Source organism: Artibeus jamaicensis, unplaced genomic scaffold, assembly GCF_021234435.1.
Source record: "Artibeus jamaicensis isolate MK-2021 breed Jamaican fruit bat unplaced genomic scaffold, CSHL_Jam_final contig_594, whole genome shotgun sequence".
Lineage (NCBI taxonomy): Eukaryota > Metazoa > Chordata > Mammalia > Chiroptera > Phyllostomidae > Artibeus > Artibeus jamaicensis.
The window spans coordinates 1,772,773-1,779,679 of NW_026521898.1; positions in this window are offsets into that span (position 1 = coordinate 1,772,773).

A 6,907-nucleotide genomic window follows, 5' to 3' on the forward strand; every position below is an offset into this window, starting at 1 on the left:
GTCTGGCCTAGGTTGCCTCTCCTCTGAGGGGTCTTTCTGGTCAAGGACTTCCAACCATGCTTTGGGGGCAGGGAGGAAATTGAGGCAGCATTTGCTACCAGAAACAAGCCTTGTCTCTTGCTGCTCTCATTCCAGAAGTCATTGCTGGCTCTTAGCCACAGGGGGTCGAGTTACAATTTCTGAAACCAGGCAGAGCGGTCCACAACATCACTTCACATTTCACTTTATAAGATAAACAGACTTGCTTCTCCAATAATTTCATAATATGTAGTATCGACCGATGTAATTAAAAAATAAGACAAAATAATAGATAAATGTATCGAAGAGAGAAAGACACAAATAGTGTTCTCACACATATTCTCCCACACCAACTCGGTGGCCTGCAGCTCAATTCATTTCTAATAGTAGCTAACTGAAGTTAGTATTAGACTCCACAGATTCAGGGCAAAATCCTACCTAAGACTACCCTCACATCAGACACCAGCCTCAAGTCTCAGAAACCAGCTGCACTCTTGACCAACCGGCTACAAATCTGAGGGTTCCCACAACTCTCTAAAACTTGGTGATTTACTGGAACTAAACACAGAAATCATTGAAAACACTACAGCTGTGATTATAGTTTTTAAATAATGGATACAAATAAAGTGAGGTCTGGGAGGGTCCCAGACACAGGACTGCCAAGCCCTCTCCCCTGGAGACAAGGCTCATTACCTTCCCTTCCCATGTGTTTTCACCAACCAAGAAGCTCCACTGAGCTTAGTGTTTTTATTGGGGTTTCACTATGTAGGCATGATTGATTAAATCACCGGTCATTTCATTGAACTTGATCTCCAAAACCCCTCTTGCACTCCCCAGAGATAGCTGGCCTGACGTTCTAACCCTCTAATCATGTGCTTGGTCTTTCTGGTTATCAGACCCCTTCTGAAGCTATCTAGAGACTCACTCGGAGTGACCTCACTGGCATAATAAAGACTCTTCTATTACTCAGGAAATTCCAAGTGTTTTTTTTTTTAAACTCTGTGCCAGGGAAAAGCTCAGATATGTTATTTTTATACTATAGGAACCAATTGAAAATCACCTAAAACTAATAAAAATGTTCCTCAAAAGGAAACATATTTTAAAAAATAATTAAAATCAATAGATTTCTTTTACACAAATAAGACCAGTAAAAAAAAATAGAACAATTAAAAGGTTTTATTACAATAGCAAGGAAATGTATACAATTTATTTGAATAAACTTCATAAGAAATGTGCCACAGATCCCAGAGGACACGGGAAATTCAGGAAAATAAAGGAGCAGGAGGTTGGGTTAGGGGAGAGGAATCACAAAGCAGGAGGATCAGATGATTATAGGGCTTTTAGGATGGTGACTAAACAAGTTAGGGATATGCGTTATGGTGGGTTTACTGGACTCAAATTGTCCAACATATCCCAACATATGTTGGGTATGAATAAAGGTGCAAGATGATGCCTGGAAGTTCAATAATACTAGGAGGTTTATTTTATACCTGTTGGCTGAAAAATGGTATTAGACCCGTGGAGTAAGACTGGACCACATGGGTCAGCAGCCTTGATATGTATGTTCTGCCTAAGAAAAAATTCAGGGCCAAACTATAAAAGAAAACTTGTTTAGAATGTCACAGAGGTAGAAGTGAGTCGCAGAAGAAATGGACTCAGGAAACAAGTTACAGAGGCAAAAGATGGGGCCTTGGAGCTTAGGAGAAAGAGACAGGTAAGGAAAACACACCTGGGGAAATAGGGTGGGGAAAGACACTGGTAGAGAACCACGCTAGGTCCTCTGTCTTGAGGGTATTTATCTGGAGGTCTCGGGGGAGGATCCCAATAGACAATTCAACAACTTTCCAGGTGTATCCTTTCAGGATCATGCTCTCTACTGATTGGTTGCAGCTGGTCTTGCTGTGAGCCATGGCATCAATTGACTGCTTTGCTGCTTTTCTGGGCTTGAAGCTAAAACATAACTGAGGCCTAGGTATATTGTATGCAAGTCAGTACATCATTACCCTGTGGGCTTAATGCTTCAGGGCTATTCTCTGGCTCCATTGTTAATTCCCCCTCTAAGGGGGGGTCTAACCTCCACGATTAGCAACAAGCCAGGGAAGAAATGGTCAGGGGATGGTCCAAACACGTGGCCAGCAATATGAGAGGTCAGAAGGTCTAAATCACATGACCAAAGATATGATAGGGAAGCAAAGGTCACCCTGGGAATGAGGTCCCAAAGCAGTTTTTTCTGTTGCTAGGTACCTAGGACTTTCTGATCTGGTAACATTCTGTACCTGGCTCCTCGTTTACTTTGCTCATGTCTAACTGCCTACCACCTATTTGCACATAAGCACTGAAGCCAGGCTGAGACTTTTCTTACAGCCTGACAGCTTATTTGAGTCACCCACTCAATATATCATCCCTATTCTGCATCTGGGGAAAGAGAACAGAGAAAATGCTTACATCCCTCAAAGCAAATTACCAAGGCCAGTTGAAAACGATTAAGTGGGGTATTATGGAAAATTTTAGCTCAAGTTTTATTGCTTCACATTGGTCTCATTTTCTGTGGCTTAATAATAAAGTTTAAATTTATTTGTATTTATGCTAATTTCAAAAGAAAGTTTAAATCTGGTTAGAAAAGCTGGTATGGTTTGTTCATTTTATTTTTCTACCATCACTATCTAGTAGAGGAAACTTTGACCTATAGGTAACATGTGCTAGAATTCAAAAATAAAATAATAATAGCCTACTGTGTGCCAGGCACTACACTAAAAACTTTTACACTTATAAGATCATTTAATTCTCACAATTTCTCCTCTTTTAGATTGTGAAACTAAGTCTGAAAAGTCAAGGACCTTGCCATAGGTCATACTGTGGCCAATTCAAACCCAGACTTTTGAAGTCCAAGCGCCATTTTTACCTCATAGTATATCCAAAGGGCTCAATTTTATTTCCATGGGAATAAGACATATATACATATGTGGTGGATTTTGTCTTATTAAAATATTTTTCTTTTTGTTATATGTTTCATATATATATATATATATATGAGCAAAGCACATGTATAAAAGAAAACAGGATTATATTGCATAAATTAATTTTGTATCTTTTAATACATAATGAATATTTTCCCATTCCAATATATACTTTTGAAAATACACATTAGATAACAATAAAGACAGATATAGAAGTACATTTATATGTAAATACACAGTATAATCTTGAAATACATGTAAAATACTGAAAGAAATTTCTAAAATATTAACAATGATAATCTCTGAAAGGATTTTTCTTAATAAGTGTGTATCACTTCTAAAAAATAAAAATAATAAACCTTACATTTATTAAAAGAAAAGACATTCAACAAACTTTACAACCGTTGTCTCATTTATTATCACTATTTTAAAGTATTTTGCTTGTGCTAGGGGATGACCATATGTCAACACACAGGCTCCAGCAGAAGTAAGGCCTGCTTCAGTGTGGTTGGTAGGGTAATAATATGGGTGTAATAATTTATAGTTTTAATTTGAACATTTCACCTAAAATGTCATATGTCGTGTTTGAGCGTGATATTGTCATGTTACAGAATTACATGCTTATGATTTTGTAATAAAAAGGAGCATTATTTGTGCTGGATGAAGCCAATTGAGAAACAGCAGATACAAGAAAAGTTATCTACCCTCTCCCAATTTGCTTAAAAGCAGGACACGAACTTTAAAGGTGTGCATCTACACTCCCCTCTCTACCAGAAAAACCAGAAACAACTCCAAACCATTATTAACCCAGAAGAACTTACATATAAAACTTTGCTAACTAGCCCTATCTTTCCTTAGTTTCCGCATATACAGGGTCCAACAGAAGTAACGCCTGATTGAGTGTGGTGGCTAGGGTAAAACTATGGGTGTAACAATTTATACTTTTAATTTGAACATTTCATCTAAAATGTCATATGGTGGGCTTGAGTGTGATATTATGTTATAGAATTACACACTTATGATTTTGTAATAAAATATTTCATAATAAAAAAGAGGTGTTATTTGTGCCAGACCCTGTATATACTTCCCTATAATTTGTCACCCTAGAAAACCAAGGTCCTTTTCCTTTGTCCTGTTATTTCTCTAAGAATGTATTATTCTTTTTGTCAAAAGCCCAGGTTCATCACTAAGTTGTCCCCATGTGTATGATTGCTACACACACCAACAGATTTGTTTTCTCTTTTCAAATCTGCTTTTCTCAATTTAACAAATTATTAACAGGGCCCCAGCTGATAAACCTAAAATGGGTACAGGAAAAAAGATTTCTACCCTCTCCTACAAACATAACTCTTCTCAAAGTATTTGCTTTGGATATTACTGTGATGGTTGCTCTGGAGGATAAATACAAAGCTCTATAAGTTCATAATCCCCTATTTTTGCACAATTTCAAATTATATATTGGCCAAAGAATAATGATTCTTTACTCAATTCATTGTTATTTTTCTATTCATTTTATTTGGGGCCCTAATATATCTAGCTAGAAAAAATCATCCAAAATATGGAAGTCACTCTTCTTAACATTTGCCAGGAGTTTGGGACTGGGACCCTGAGGAAGAAGATACCAAAAAGGGCTCCTGGTGGCTTAACTGGGCTCAAATTTAAAAAACAGCCTATCCATTTATACACCAGGGTATCTTTTTTTAAATATAGTTTATTGATTATGCTATTACATTTGTCCCATATCCTCCCTTTACTCCCCTCGACCCTGCACTCTGTCTTCTACCGACATCCCCCCCTTTAGTTCATGCCCATTTGTCATACTTGTAAGTTCTGTAGCTTCTACATTTCCCATACTATTGTTACCCTCCCCCTGTCTATTTTTTATTTACCATCTATGCTACTTATTCTCTGTACCTTCCCCCCCTCTCTTCTCCTCCCACTCTCATTGCTAACCCTCCATTTCCATTTCTGTGGTTTTGTTCCTGTTCCAGATGTTTGCTTAGTTTGTTTTTGTTTTTGTTTTAGGTGTGGTGGTTAATGATTTTGAGTTTGATGTCATTTTACTGTACATGTTTTTTATCTTCTTTTTCTTGATAAGTCCCTTTAACATTTCATATAATGAGGGCTTGATGATGATGCATTCCTTGAACTTGACATTATCTGAGAAGCACTATATCTACCCTTCCATTCTAAATGAAAGCTTCACTGGGTAGAGCCATCTTGGATGTAGGTCATTGCCTTTCATGACTTCAAATACTCCTTTCTAGCCCCTTCTTGTCTGTCAGGTCTCTTTTGAAAAATCAGCTGACAGTATGATGGGAACTTCTTTGTAGGTAACCGTCTCCTTTCTTCTTGCTGCTTGTAAGATGCTCTCCTTATCTTTAATCTTGGGTAATGTAATTATGATGTGCCTTGGTGTGTGCTTCCTTGAATCCAACTTCTTTGGGACTCTCTGAGCTCCCTGGACTTCCTGAAAGTTTCTTTCCTTTCCCAGATTGGGACAGTTCTCCTTCTTTATTTTTTCAAATATGTTTTCAATTTCTTGTTTTTCCTCTTCTCCTTCTGGTACCCCTGATTTGGATGTTGGGATGTTTAAAGATGTCCTGTAGGTTCCTGTGTCTCTCTCTCTCTCTCTTTTTTTTTTTTTTGGAATTCTTGTTTTTTCATTCGGTTCTGTTTGGTTGTTTCTTTCTTCCTTCTGGTCCACTCCAATTATTTGAGTCCCCATTTCCTTCCCATCACTGTTGGTTCCATGTACATTTTCCTTTATTTCACTTAGCATAGCCTTCATTACTTTGCAACCAAATTCATCCAATTCTGTGAGCATCCTGATCACCAGTGCTTTGAATTGTGCATCTGATAGTTTGGCATCTGATAAGAGATACTTCATCACTTAGTTGCATTTTTTCTGGAACTTTGATCTGTTCTTTCATTTGGGCCACTTTTTTTTTTTTTTTGTCTTGACGTGCCTGTTCTGTAGTGAGAGGCGGAGCCATAGGTGTTAAGGAGGGCAACCCAGTCACTGGGTTGTGATGCAGTATGTGGGGGAGGGGTCTGAGAGGGAACAGTGGCGCTTGCTCCACTCTCTGCTGGATTTCAGTCACTTCCGGCACTTCCACCAAGCAAACTGTGCCCTTCTGGTGCTGATTCCCAGGTGGGTGGGTTTGTGTACGTTCTAGGACCTTGTTTGTCTCTTCAATGAACTTTGCTGTGAGGCTGAGAATCTCTCCCAGCACCTCACCCCCCACAGGTGTTTTCAATTGGTATTTTGAGGAACCCTGGGTTGCAGGGTCTGTCTTGCTCCCCAGTTTTGCCTGGTTTATCTGTGTGTGTGAATGTGGGAACGCACAGTCCACCAGTTGCCTTGTGCGCCACACCCCTACACAATCTGCTGCTTCACCAGATTCACTAGCTGCCACCTTGAGCACCCTGGTCCACCAGCCACTGCTTTGCTGAGACCCCTTTCTGCCCGGCTGCTTGATTCCTCCCCTCCTATCCGTCTGGATGAATGTTTCTTCTTTAACTCCTTGGTTGTCAGACTTTCATACAGTTAAATTTTCTGTCAGTACTGGTTGTTTTTTGTTTCTAAATATTTGTTGCCTCTATTTTGGTTGTGCGAGGAGGCACAGTATGTCTATCTACACCTCCATCTTGGCCAGAAGTCTATATACAGGGTTATCTTATGCAAACTGCACTTCAGAGAGAATCCTGCACTGCACTACCTGTCTCTGCACTGAACTGCAACCTGCACTGTGTTCAGGCCATCTGAGTCAGCTCTTATAAAGGAGTTCCTGGAATCCTATTTCAACCAATAGGAGTGAGGCTTCCTCCCCACCCAATTAGCATCTTCACCAGTTAATCAGAGTAGCTTCATTGTAACCAATCAGGACAGTATCTTTTGGGGCATTTAAACTGACAAGATTTGAAGTCTT